Genomic DNA, 15,092 nt, shown 5'->3' with positions numbered 1-15,092 from the left:
GCTCTAATAGATTGTTCTCCTAGAGTTACTAAAGGCTTACATATATAGTAGTTTCTAAGATGTATCACCAAAATTTTCTAACTTGTTAGTATATAGTCTATTTTTAGATTTTTATTAAAGCTGCTATTCTGTGAGCACATTTCTTTTTTGATGGAAAAGAAAAGGGACATTGCTAACTTTTGTAAAGAGACTATATAGATGAATGAAATTATTACTAAGCAGATAACTTGGCTTTTCATGAGGTGGTTGAAAGTGGGAAGGAAAAGTATTTATGGAACTATCATGGTGGGCCCTTCATGCTCACACTTAATCCACAGGCAGTTTCCAGTAATATAAACAGTGGTCACAAAAGAACAGCATTGCAAGCCAGTGAGCTCTTTAATTTACCAGCTACTGGCATTACACACAGACACATATTGGAAATACTTAGCTGGATCTGAGTTGCTCAAGACCAGTGACAAAGTTTTTCCTTATCATTTTGTAAAAGGAATCACAGTGGCCAAGGACCACTTTAGTATTACCTACATGACAGGTAAAGATGAAATTTAAAGGAATAGAGAAAGTAGAAAGATGACATTTTTACAAAATAGAATGCCAAAGGTCTATACTATCTTCAAGATCAATCAATTATATTTTCCTTATATTTAAGTTGCTACTTGGTCATAAAGGAGTCATTTAGGAGAATACATTAAGTCTCCCCTGACCAATGAACCCAGACACAGCAGAGATGGCAATCTGGATAGGAACTTATCTTTCTTATGGTCTTTACAAATATACATATACCCACATCACATGTGCATATATATGTAAATATATATATATACATATACACATATATTTGTGTATATATGTATATGTGTGTAAGTATAATTGCTGCATTAAATTAAGAATGACAGATCATAGGAGCATAGATTTAGATCTGGAAGGGAACTCAAAGGCCATCTAGACCAACCCTCTCATTTTATAGATGAGGTAACTTTTTCTCCATATTCAAACAAGTAAAAAAGGAAAATGGCATTTGTTATATCCAATTCTTTCCCTGAGAAGTTTTGTATGTTTAATTAAAGCTTTTAAAATTACTATAAGCAATAGGCAATAACATTATGCCCAATCCTATGATAAGCTAAGATACAAAAAATAATTTGATTATCAACAGGTTCCCTAAATGAAGACACAACAATTAATGTGAATCCCCAGAGATTTAGTTCATCTCATTCCTCATCTGATTTATTCATTTCCTTTATCTTTTATACTCAGTCACAAAATTTCATCAATTCTTCCTCAGCAATATCTTTCTAATTCATCTCTTCCTCTCCACTGCAATGATTATTCCTCTAGCATAGACTCTCATCAATTAACATCTATATTACTACAGAAACTTATTTCTTCCTCTAAATTATACACTTACTTCTCATCTATCCTGCATGCTTTTGTCAGGTAAACACAGCAAACCTATTGTGACTTCCTTCAGAGAATCATAGATTTAGAGAGGTAAGAGAAGTCAACAAGAAGTTCTAGATCCATTATCTATGATCTTATCATCTGACTTTTGCAATCATTACAAGTTTTCTCAATAGACCAATTGAGTGTTAATAATTTTGTTGCTCAAGAAGTCCTTCCTTATGTTCTACATAACTGTTTACCACTTTAACCCATTCTTCCCATGAAGATATCTAGACAGGAAGTATTACCCAAGTTAAATACTCTACTTTAGTAATTTTGTGACCAGTGAAGAATTATTTGAATGGTCAATTATATCTTTGCCTGATACTGTCGAAATATAAAGGGAACCATTTGCCTTTTAAAAATGCAAATATAGTTGTAATATTAAGTCATTCTACATATAGTTCACAAATATGTCTTAGGCAATGCTTTGAATAAGATCTTCTACACACAAGATTTCCTGTTCAAAATGAAGCTGGCAGGTAGTCAAGATGCTCAAATGACAGAGGAGCCAAAATGATAGAGGGGCTGTTAACAATGGCAAAAAAAAATGTATTTAATTTGTTTTTAATATATAATATAATTATATATTTTATATAATATAATATATTAATTATATATAATTATATATCATATAATTAATGAATAATAAGCATTAATTAATTCTTTAATGTCCTTATTTAAAATTGTTTATTAATATAGTGATATTAACTCAGAAGGAGAGAGGGGTCTCTGTCCCCAGTCCTATTCCATTCCAAGAGTTTTATCAGTAACTCTGGTAAAGAAAAAAATAGCAACTTTAGTATATTTGTAGAAAATGTAAAGATGGGAGCCTTTTCTAATACATCTGTTTGATACAACTAGAACTGAAGAAGATCATTACAGGCTTGAAAGGAAGACTGAAAACAAACAAAAAAACCATAAAATGTAATAGGAATAAATGTGAAGTCCTACCCTTGGGTTAAAAAAAATGTTGTGTAGAGGTACAAGAAGAGAATGAGTGGCTAGAAAATAGGTCAGGTGAAAAAGATGTGGGTGTTTTAGTTGGCTACAAGCTTAACAGAAGTAGGCAGCATACTGTAGCATACCCTGCCTACAGATCAATGCAAACTTGTTGTTCAGTAGTTTGACTCTCTATGACCCTGTTTGGGGTTTTCTTAGCAAAGATACTGGAGTGGTTTGCCATTTCCTTCTCCAGCTCATTTTACAGATGAGGAAACTGAGGCAAACAGGGTTAAGTGACTTACCCAAGGTCACACCGCTCATTAAGTGTCTGAGGCTATATTTGAATTTAGATCCTCTTGATTCCAGGGCTGGTGCTCTATCCACTTTGATGAAGTACTCTATACTGATTAAATTATATCTGAAGTGGTGGGTTTAGTATTAGATACCACCTTTTATCAAAGACATTGATAAAATAGGACATGTCTAAAGAAAGGCAATCAGAATGTTTAAATGATCCCAAACTATGTGAGAATCAGTTGAATGAACAAATAAAAAATATACAAATACATAGGTAAAAATATGTGTATGCATGTGTGTATATGTGTCTACATATATGTATGTGTGTGCATATATACATACAGATATATGGATACTTGACAGGTTGTGTGGAAGAGGGATTACATTTACTTGGCTCTAAGGTGGAAAGTAGAAGCGGACAAGTGTCAGTTTTATGTGAAATGTTCAAAAATGGAATGGACTAATGAAATCCCCAGGGCGGCTAGGTGGCACAGTGAATAGAGCACTAGCTCTGGAGTTAGGAGGACCTGAGTTCAAATCTGGACTAAAACACTTAACACAAAAACTAGCCATGTGACCCTAGGCAAGTCACTTAACCCCAATTGCCCTACCTTCTCCCCTCCAAAAAAAAAAAAGCGAAATAATGAAATCCCCTTCATTGATAGTGTTCAGAGACAGACCGAATGTCAACTTGTCTGAGATTTTATAGAAGGGTTATTCATTCAAGTTTGGCTAAATGGCCTCCAACTTTACTTCCTAAGATCTCATTCCTAAGACCTTCACTCTTAAGATCCCATGAATCTATGAAATTTAATGCTAAAAATAATTTATCAGAAAAAGCAATTAGAATGGTCTCACTCAAGTGGTGGATTCACAAAACTTCCAGTGCAGAGGCAAAAAGAATAACAATGAGACAAAGTAACTAACTTAAAACTTTGTTTCCTGCCTGACCGACATTACAAATAAAGCTACTTCTGGTAACTCACAACCTCTCATGAAAGCTCATCATTGTCCATTTCTCTTGCCTCTTCTATGATTTCTTTCCAATTGGCCTAATCTTGAGGTCTTCCCTCCTCCTCCCACTTGCTTTTCTTTGCCATCAGTAATTCTGTTTTCAGGTTTACAACTTGTCAAATTGTAATGTGATTTTATGAAATAAAATCAAAGTCAAAAAATAGCCAGGAAATTGATATTGAAAACTTGTCAAAACCAGAACAGTATTATTTAGTTCCTTGTGAAGAAATCAAATTTAACAATATTTTGAAAATCAACATTGCAGTTCTAAAATAAGAATAGATTGTCTGTTCATTATAATGTGTGACTAGGAAAACTGTAGTCACTGTCAAAGAAAGTTCAATAGGAAATTAAGAAATGTCAATGAATTTAACTGGTTCATCACAGTTCCTAGGAAAAATGATACAGACTTTCAGAGAAACTTAGGGATTATTCATCTCTAATCACATCCTCAAAAAGATGTTCATGTAAAACAACTTGTAATCATTGTGCCATCATTCTTTATATTTTTTTAAATCTCTTATCAGAGCAATTTTGATGCTGATAATCTGGGAAACAGAGGTTGGAAGATTATCCCTCTGCCTCCCTCATAGATTCCCAGAGCCAGGATTATAACTGATTCAAGGAGATAATTGCTTCTTTTACTAAGTAGCCCATCCAAAACCTGTTTCCTTTAAAAGTATCACATGAAATTTCCCAGAAAGGTTCATGCAATGATGACTTCCATGGAACATGATCCCAATTTTAGTATAGTTTGGCCACATCAACTTGTTATCCAACTTGGCTTATCTTTATAACAAATTCGTAGAGAGTCTAAATTCGAATTTGTACTTTATTTAATAGGCAATGAGGAACTATGAATGGTTTGTGAGGATCAGAACTGTATACTGGGAAACAGTGTATAAGCAGATCATTTTTCTCTTTAGAAGTTTATCCTCTAGTGCTTTGGTGCTCAAGTGCAGGAATTACAGGCTTCCAACTTATACAAGGTGATAATAATAACAATAACTAGCACTGATTTAGGATTTACTATTGCCAGGCACTTTGCTAAGTACTTTACAAATTTTATCTCATTTAATCCTTACAACAACGCCAGGAGGTAGGTTATTAGTCTCTTAATGTTACAGATGAGGAGAGAGAGGCAATCAGAGGTTGTGACTTGCCCAACGTCACACAATTAAGTGTATGAGAATTACTTTGAATTCAGATCTTCTAGGCTCAACCGAGGACTCTATTCACTGCACCCCTTAGCTGCTAATTAAGAAACCTAATGCCACAGAAGTTTCTTTTTGTCAGGCAGCTAGCTGGTACAATGGATTTAGTAATGGATAAGTAGCTGAAAAGACTTGAGTTCAAATTCAGCCTCAGACACTTACTAGCTGATGTTACCCCTGGCAAGTCATTTAATCTTGGCCTGTGACAGTTCCCTTATCTGTAAAACAGGAATAAGACTAGCACCCTCCGCCCAGGATTGCTGTGAGACTAAAATTATTTAACATTTGCTAAAAACTTTACAATCATTAAGAAGATATATAAATGTTAGCCCTCATTATTATTTCAAAACAATATTTGTCATCTGTTTCTTAGAAGCATGTGCTTAAGTTGATTGTTTCTTGTGAACTACCCCTACCACCTTAAAAGAGGCCTCTTATAAATTACAGGGGGCGGAGCTAGGTGTCACAGTGGAGAGAGTGCTGGGTCTGAAATCAGGAATACTCATCAAATCCAGCCTCAGACATTTAGACACGCTAGCTGTGTGACCCTGGACAAGTCACTTAACCCTGTTTGCCTCAGTTTCCACATCTGAAAAAATGAGCTGGAGAAGTCAATGGCAAACCACTCCAGTATCTTTGACAAGAAAACCCAAAATGGGGTCACTAAGAGTCAGACATAACTGAACAACAACAAATCATAATGATAAGAGCTAACATTTATATAGAGCCTACTGTATCCCAGACACTATGCTAAGCATTTTACAGGTCTTCTCTCATTTGATCCTCACAACAACCCAGTCAGGTAGGTTCTGTTATATTATGCCCATTCACTGATGAGGAAATAAAACAAACAGAGGTTAAGGGACTTGCCCAGGGTCACATAGTGTCTAAGACTGAATTTGAATTCAGGTCTTCCTGTCTCCAGGACAAACACTCTATCTACTGTAACACCTTGCTGACCCCTAAATAATGATTTTTAGATTTATCTATTCTTTTTGGTTTTAATAACTAACAGACCAGCGTATTGTGATTTTCTAGTGTTTTTGGTGTCCATGATAGACGAACCCAAGTCTCCCTGAATTCAAAAGGAGCAAATTTACATTTACATGCATAAAACCTCCTACAATAGCCACACAGAATAAGTGCACTAGTAGATGGAGTGTTATACTTGGACTTGGAAAAACCTGAGTTAAAATCATGCCTCAGACACCATGACAGGGTTTGGATTTGATGACCTCTAAAATTCATTCCACCTCTAACTCTCTGATTCTATTCTCATATGAACATATTAGCTCTATGACCCTGGACAAGTCACTTAACCTCTCAGTCTCAGTTTCCTCACCTTTAAAATGAGGGGATTAGACTCAATGGTCTCTAAGGTCCCTTCCAACTTTGATCTATCATTCTATGAATACTAAGTAACAGCACTCTACTCTATTTGCCCAGTAAAGTCTAGAAAAGGGCAATGCAGAGAGGTCAGGAACAGATTAGCTGTCAGACTCCTTCCTTCAATCAGTCACACCAGGGGCAACTTTTTCAAGAAAGAGTAACTATGAGTATTTCTAAGTGACCAGTTTGGCAGGTTGCCATAGCTGCTCTGACTCCCAGCCAAGAATACATACATATGTAAACTTTATATTTGTATACTTTTACAAAGCACTTTGACATATATTAGTTCCCTTGGTCCTTTGCAACAATCCCATGAAGTAGGCATTAAAGATATTATAATACCCATGTTTACACAAGAGAAAGTGAGGCATAGTTGCTTAAATTGGTGACACAGAGAGTAAATGGCAGGCCCAGGACTACACTTGGTCTGGTCCTAGGCCAGTGCTTAATCCTCACCTTGAATATCATGGTATTTTAGAAGCGAAAAGAATTTTGGAGATTATCTAATCTAACTCATTTATTTTCTCTTTTAACAATATTTTTATTGGTAACTTTTGTCTTTATGTTACCTTTATCTCGTAATATTTCCCTTCTCTAACCATCAGTCTTCTCTTGAAAGAATCATTTAAAAAATACAGAAAAAGCAATTCAACAAAACCAACCAAAATATCAACTGTCTGAAAATAGATGTAGAATTCCATATCCCCAGTCTCCCATTGCTACAAAAAGGGAGGATGGTGCATTTCCTCAACTCTTCTCCAGTGCCAAATTCAGTCATTTTGATTAATTAATCAATCAACCTATCAACAAACATTTATTAAAAGTCCTGTGCCAGGAGTTGGGCATGTACATATATACATACATACATGTATATACACACACACATATATATGCTTTACTCAGGAGTTGATATTCTATTGGAGGAAATAACACATATGAGAATATATATATATATATAATACCAAATGAAAACAAGGTAGTATGTGAAGGAGTACTCTAGCAATTGGTGGGATCAGGAAAGACTTTGTGTAGAAAGAGGTGCTTGACTTGTATCCTGAAAGAAGAGAGGGATTCTATGAAGCAGAGGTGAGGAGGGAATGCATTCCAGGCATAGGGGTTGGCCAGTACAAAGGCACAGAGATGGGAGATGAAGGATCACATGGGAAGAATAGAGAAAAGGCCTGTTTGTCTGGACTCTATAATGTGGGAAAGGGAGTAATGTATAATGAGGCTGGAAAGATATGTTTGACCAACTTGTTTGTTTGTTTTTGTTAAAGAATGTAGCTTTTAAAAACCTAGAGAGAAGAATATACTTTATCTGAGAGGAAATAGGGAGCCACTGAAGTTTATTGAATAGGAGAGTGACATGGTCATATATACCAGTTAATTGCACAACATTCTGTTTGAGTTTTTTGCTCTTTCCATGTATATTGCTCTTTCCATGTATATACCTCTTTATTATAGTAAAGTATCTACCGAGGTGGGACTAGGACCCTGAGTTTCCTAACTCCTAGTTCAATGTTTCTTATGCTACATCAGTGTCAGTTTTGAATTCTGTGTAATGGAAATTCCTAGAAATGACATCACAAAACTTTTTATAATCAACTTTCATGAGCATAAAACTCCAAAATAAGATTGATTTTAGAATGTGACAGATATAACTGAAATTACTGGCAAGAAAAAAGGACTCAGTTGACAAAAGACTGAGTCAGAATCAAATTTAAATTTAAACAACAAAACTGAGACCTAGTGTTTCTTGAATTTTTTTAAGAAAGTACAAAAATGCATCTGTAATAACTAGAGTAATTTATAAATTAATAAACTTAACAGATTTCACAATTAACAGTATTAATAAAATTATCAATAGGTTCACTAACAAAGCCTATAAATAGCAATGTTAATAACCTTGACATATTTTCACTAGAATAACAATTCAAGGATTAAGTTTAATTGATTTTAAAACAAATAAGATGGGGCAGCTAGGTGATGCAGTGAATAGAGCACCAACCCTCGAGTCAGGAGGACCTGAGTTCAAATTTGACCACAGACACTTGATACTTACTAGCTGTTTGACCTTGGGCAAGTCACTTAACCCCAATTGCCCTTCCCCCAAAAAAAATAATAAATAACATGAGAGATTCTCTTATATCATCTATAGTAAGTGTTAAACTCCTAGAAAGAATATGTCCCAAATTGTTGCAGATATTTGAGATCCAATGATATTTCTAAGAGAAATTTGTATAGGATGTTCAACTGATGAAGTAGTTAACATAAAGGGACAATTCAGTGGGTTTGCATCATTTTTAAAAAAAAGATCTGTGGGATATAGTATATGCATGGTATGTTCACATGTTTTTATATATTTAATTAGTTGTATATTTTTCTAAAGCAGTATTTTAGATCATCCTCAAATATACTACTGGTTTCTTCAGCTGGATGGAGAGCTAACAGGAACAGAAGAATGTGAAAGGAGTTATAAAGTTAATGGAACTATGGACAGGGAGCATTAGCCTTTCAAGTTCTCCAAATATACCAAATATTTACCAGGAAAATATTTGATCATCTGGCTCATTAGCTAAAGAACTTCTCTCTAAATAGAATACAGAATTATACAGTGGAATAAACTATTTTCATGTCCCTAGTTTGTCTCTTGGTTGCATTCCATAAGAAGGGAGTATGAAACTTTATCAGAAAAACACTTCTTGGTTAGTAGCTAAACACTGGGACTGTGGGGCTTGAAAGCATTAACTTTGACAAGTGAAGAGAGTGTAGGACTTCCCTGTGCATATCTGAAAACAAATCTGGGGTAGCTATTAGGCCTTGCATCTGTTCAAAGTCAATTTTAAATACAAATACTCAAAATTGACCATGACATCACTTCAGGATGCCCACCCTAGTCCCATGCTGTGTAGTGGAATAGTATAATATCTTTATCAGCAAATCAATCCAAAAATATTTATTAAGCACATACTATCTACCTTCGCTATGATAAAGTGCTGTTAGATAACATTTGTATACGTAGGGATACACAAATTATGTGTACATGTGACAAATATGTGCATATAAATAGATACAAAATAAACACCATGCAATGTTGGTAGGGGAGAGCACTAATGGGTGAGGGAGAGAATCAGGAAAGGTCTCACATAGAAGATGGTGCTTGAGGTGAGTACTGAAGGAAATCTGAAATTTTAAGAACTGAGGTAAGGAGGGGAGGACATTCTAGAAATGAGGGACCACTAATGCAAAACCACAGAGATAGAAGGTAAAGGGTCATGCATAAAAATATTAAGAAGGGAGGTATGGATGAACAATGGAGAATATGAAGGCTAGCAATGTATAAAGCTGGAAAAATAGGATTAGACAAGTTTCAGAAGAGCTTTATTTTTTTTAAGTGCATTTATTTAATTCTTAACTTAAGAAATAAAGCAAGAGCATTTAAGCAGTCTATTGTACCAAAATTGCAGATCCATCATGTACAATTTGCTATTCCTTTCAAATATTCAATAAAGTTAATCATGTGGGGCAGCTGGGTGGCTCAGTGAATAGAGCACCAGCCCTGGAGTTAGAAGGACCTGAATTCAAATCCTGCCTCAGACACTTAACACAAATACTAGCCGTGTGATCTTGGGCAAGTCACTTAACCCCAATTTCCCCTCCAAAAAGCAAAAACAAACAAAAAAAATTAATCATGTAACTTTCTTTTTCTTCCCCTTCCCCCCACTCCAAACTTTGAGATAGCTACCATTAGATACCAATCTGTATGTATATCAATAGAATATATATACATATGTGTGTGCATATACATGTCACTTCTTTTTTCTGGATTCAAACACCATCTTCCTTCATAGAATCTTTGCAGTTAATTTGAATATTTATAATAGAATGACTTGGTTGCTCAAAGTTGTTCTAAAAACAATACTGCTGTTACTGTATACAATGTTCTCTTGGTTCTGCTCATTTCTTTCTTCATTATTTCATGGAGGTCTCTATATGCTTTTCTAAAGTCATTGACCTCATCATTTCTTATAACAGAGTAATATTCCATCAGAACATATAGCATAATGTGTTTAACCATTCACCAATTGATGGGTATCCCCCAATTTCCAGTTCTTTGCCACCACAAAGAGAGCTGCTATAAATATTTTAGAACATGTAGGCTCTCATCTTGAGAAACAACCTAAGAGAGGTATTGCTAGGTTAAAGGGTATTTAATAACTTTAATAATTTAATTTAATAACTCTTTGGACATAATTCTAAATCTTTCTCCTAAATGAATCAGTTTATAGTTCTGCCAACAATGAATTAAGGTCCCAGGTTTTCTATAATCTCTCCAACATTTGTCTCTTTCCCCCTCTATCATTTTAGCCAATCTAGCAGGTACAAAATTATATCTCAAGGTTGATTTAATTTGCATTTCTCTAATCAATAATTATTTACAGCATTTTTTCATATGACTATAAATTGTTTTGATATCTTCATTGAAAAAACTGCCTGTTCATATCCTTTGACCATTTGTCACTTGGGGTATGACTCACATTCCTAAATAGATTTAACAAAGTTCTTTATATATTTGAGGTATGAGACTTTATCTGAGGAACTGTCTATAAAAATGTGTCCCTGGTTTTCTGCTTTGGCCACATTTGTTTTATTTGTACAATTTTTTTTACTTAATGTAATAAAAATTATGCATTTTATATCTTACAATACTCTCTATCTCTTGCTTGTTCATGGTTTAGGTATCAATATCATATTTGTTTCATAAACAGAGTTTAGTAGGACCCCTTCTTTGCCTTAAATGTCAAGTATTTATAGTTGATCCTAGAAGTAATAAGGAGACATAGGATGTGTTCACATCTGTGCTTTAAGAAAATTCCTTTGGCTACCATTCAAGGATGGATTGGAACTTTAGGGAAGATGACCAATTAGGAAGCTATTGCAATTGTCAAGGTAAGAGTGATGAGGACATGAGGTCACTGGGTGAGTAGAAAGGAGAGTTACATGAGAAATGTGGAGATTTAAAAAATAAAAACAAAATCAAGATTTAAGAACAGATAGAATATGTGGTTGTGAAATAATGAGGAGTTACTGTTGAAACTGAGGTTGAGAACCTGACTAGAATGATAAGAGTGCAGTGGGTAGAAACAATGAAATTGGGAGAACAGTAAGTTTGGATGTGTTGAGTATGAGTGGCCTATCAGGAATCCATTTGATGTTTGTTGTGGCTACACAGCTCTATTCCCAACCATTAACTCACTGTAATGTTGAGATCTGTGGGTTGGGATGATGGGATGTGGAAGAACCATGTGGCTGCATTTCATATACCTTGGGATTGAGGCAGGTAAAAGGAGTTGGTTTAGGAAAGGGGTGGAGATGGAGTAGATAAGGAACACTTAAAGACTCCCTTGTTCGAAAATGTGTCTATCCCTTTGCCATAGGGGATTGGCATATGCAAAGTACTGAGCACTGCATCCTCTTAAGTGGATGAGCCTAGGGAGTCTGACTGTGGGAGACTCACAATGACATGTAATAGAAATGCCGCAAAGAGATCTTGGAAGTTATTTAGACATTCCATAATTTCTCTACCAAAGAAGAGAGTGTTATGCAAAAGTTCCAGGCTTGAGACCTGAGTTACAACTAGTTGGTTGTTGTTGTTCAGTCATGTCTGATTCTTCGTGACCCCATTTGGGGTTTTCTTGGCAAGGTTACTGGAGTGGTTTGCTATTTCCCTCTCCAGCTCATTTTCCAGATGAGGAACTGAGGAAAACAGGATTAAATGAATTTCCCAGGGTCACTCAGATAGGAAGTGTCTGAAGCCAAATTTGAACTCAGGAAGATGAGTCTATCCACTGCATCACCTAGCTGCTCTGGGTTACAATGCATTTATCCATTATGCATTATTACAAATTTACTTTTGAGGGGGGGAGGGACAGGGAGGTAAATCAAATCTTCAAGGCTAGAAAATATTGTTTCACACCTTAGAAGGGATTATTTTAATCAGATATTGAGACTAATACCTGGACCAGTTTCTTAACCTTTTTTTGAATCACTGAACCCTTTGACAATCTGGTAAAACCTATGGACCCCTCATCAGAGTAATGTTTTTAAACTCATTAAATAAAATACATAGAATTACAAAGGAAACCAATTATACACGTAATACAGCAGCCCAGACTCCTACCACCTCAAGGCTAGGTGTGTTAGATTTTTACCATTTAAACCCTTCCTCAGGATTCTCAGGTATCCTTAAGAGGATTGAGGGGTGTGGGCTCTCTGCCACTGGCTTCAGCTCCCACTAATGGTATTCCCCCATATGTTGGGGGTGTGGTTCCCTGCACCCCTACTTCCCATTAGCCAGTAACAGTCATATTAGCTTTTACACAGAAATCTTTACTTCAAAAGTTAAAATTGCAAACATAGAAATTTACTCCCCAGGCGTGTGGGAGGCATAATCCTCCTCCTCCTCCTTTTTGTACCACATCAGTCCCTGGAGAGGGGAAAGGGATTAGGTTCATAGTTTAGTTCAGTTCCTATAGAGTATAGACTCAGTTCCAAACCCAAAACCCCTCTGGGGTTGGAGTCGCCATGCATAAGGTCTCTGGCCTTCTATGCCAGGCTGGATGCACCACCCTGCCTGTAATTCTGGCTCTGAGTTTGCCAGGATTCAAACTCCCAGGTCCAGGGGGATCATTTATGAAGCTGAGGACAAACAACATAGAACAAAAGCAAGCACCCCAAGACCTATTTCTCAGGGTAAAAGAGAGGAAATGGGAGGATAGTCCTTTCCCTCTCACCAGTTCAGCTGTGGACATCCTCACTATGGGTAAACTGGGTAGATGCAGCAGATAAGAGTTGCCAAAGAGATAGTAACAGAAAGAGATCAACCTGCTCAGTCTCACCAGTTTTAAAGATTCAGGTAGCCAATCAAAGGAGACTAATCCCACCCTTGTGGTAGAAGAACCAGTGGGCTCCAGGTTAAGCAAACTGGGCATGCTCAAAAGCCCTCTCAAGTAGACCTCCATGTTAGACAAACTGGGCATGACCCAACATACGCAGTTTACAGACAAATGTAATTATCAAAATATTTTTGTAAAAACAAGTTTATAGACTCCAGGTTAAGAACCCCTTAATTTAGATGATTGTTGCCGGGCATTTAGAGAGTGAGACTTTTGAATGGGAAAAAAAAGTAGAGAAGAAGTATTCTTGGAGAGATGAGGGAATTTAGATAGCCAAAGTCACTGTTACTAGCCTTAACTCAGAGACTACTGTACAATAAGCAATTGTCTAATGAAACCAGGTAGTGTAAACCATTTACCTTGATAATTCAGGGCCAGAACAATCTTGGTTGAAAACTTTTTGCCTGATTTATCCAGTTGCTCCCCCTTTTTTTCTTGATTTTTGGCCAGTAACATTTGGCTCCACTCTACTGTGAAGAGAATTGTCTCCAAATCTAGCATTTTAGAGGCTACTGATCTGCAAAAACTGCAGATTGATAGTTTTGGATTCTGCAATTCCCAGGATACAGGGTCAAGTAACTGCAAGACTTTCTAAATGGTAAATTCCACAAATGCTTTCCAGCTCTGGAAACAGTACTTTTTAACTATTAGTTAAAACTAGGTCATGCAAGGACAGTTAGAAAGATCAGAAAGACAACCTGGTTTGTTGGACACATAAAGCTGTAATGCCATTTATTTTGGAAACCTCTGACACACAAACCCCACATGTAGACCCAGCTCAACGTGGCAATCTGCTGAGTATGTACATGGAAGCCGAGGGAAATGTGGTCTGTCAGGGCTAATGTCACCCACCCTCCTACCAGCAATGACTTTTGTGCTTGGTCCTTTCAGTGTTGAGCTCTGGATGTGGAGTCAAAGGGTCTCAGTTTGAATCCTTCCACTTAGTTCCTCCCAGATCTTGGGCAAGCCACTTAACCTCATTGGGCCCAATTCCTCATTTCTAAAAACAAGAAGAAAAGTAGGGGGAGAAGAGAAAGGATGGACTCCATAGTTCATTACTAAAATCACTGAACCTTTAGATCAGAGATTCTTTTTCTTTTTTGTGTCATGGAGTATGCTGGTAAATGCTTAGTACCCAGCTCTCTGAAAAAAAAAAAATCCACAACAAACTTTAAAGCTGAACCTGTATTATTGACATTTTACATCAGTTAATTTAACACTAACATTTTAACATTCCATCAGTCTTCAGTCTAGACAATCAACCAAACAATAAATCATGCCCTGATGTGTAGTTTGCCAATTTGAGTTGTAAGTGCTCACAATGAAAATTTAAAAGTGAACTACTGTCTCCAGCAAGCCCCTGCATGTACCCTTTGCCAGTCTGGTGAAATCTATGGGCTCTTCTCAGAATAATGTTTTTAAATGTGTAAAAATAAAGTTCATAGGATTACAAAGGAAATCAATAATCATTTATTAAGTAAACACTTATTAAGCCCCTACTATGTGCCAGATACTGTGCTAACTGCTAGGGATACAAAATAATAGCTAATACTGAACACTTATATAGGATTTATTATGTACCAGGCATTGTACTAAGAGATTTACAATTGTTATCTCCAACATTTCTGGAGGTGCTGTGTGTGTTTGAGTACATATACACATATACATATACACATACATACGTATATACATACACATGTGTATATATTCATATATCATAAGTACGTATTATGTATTTTTTCGATTTTACAGATGAGAAAACTAAAGCTGAGGTTAGGTGACTTCTGCAGCTAGTAAGTGTTGGAGACCACCTGGAACTCTGGTATCTTCCTGA

At 36.1% G+C, this 15,092-nt stretch overlaps 1 protein-coding gene across 2 annotated transcripts in view; it reads left to right on the top strand.

Moving 5' to 3' along the window:
• Positions 1-15,092, top strand: part of ITGA1 (integrin subunit alpha 1) — a 201,513-nt gene that overhangs the window by 1,465 nt on the left and 184,956 nt on the right. The gene's annotated exons all lie outside the window — the stretch shown is intronic.

The sequence above is a fragment of the Petaurus breviceps genome, unplaced genomic scaffold (genome assembly GCF_028583685.1).
Source record: "Petaurus breviceps papuanus isolate PSGF00001 unplaced genomic scaffold, PetGlider_PUasm1.0 226, whole genome shotgun sequence".
NCBI lineage: Eukaryota > Metazoa > Chordata > Mammalia > Diprotodontia > Petauridae > Petaurus > Petaurus breviceps.
Note: the sequence above shows the minus strand (reverse complement) of the source record. Positions and strands in the feature narration are given on the sequence as shown.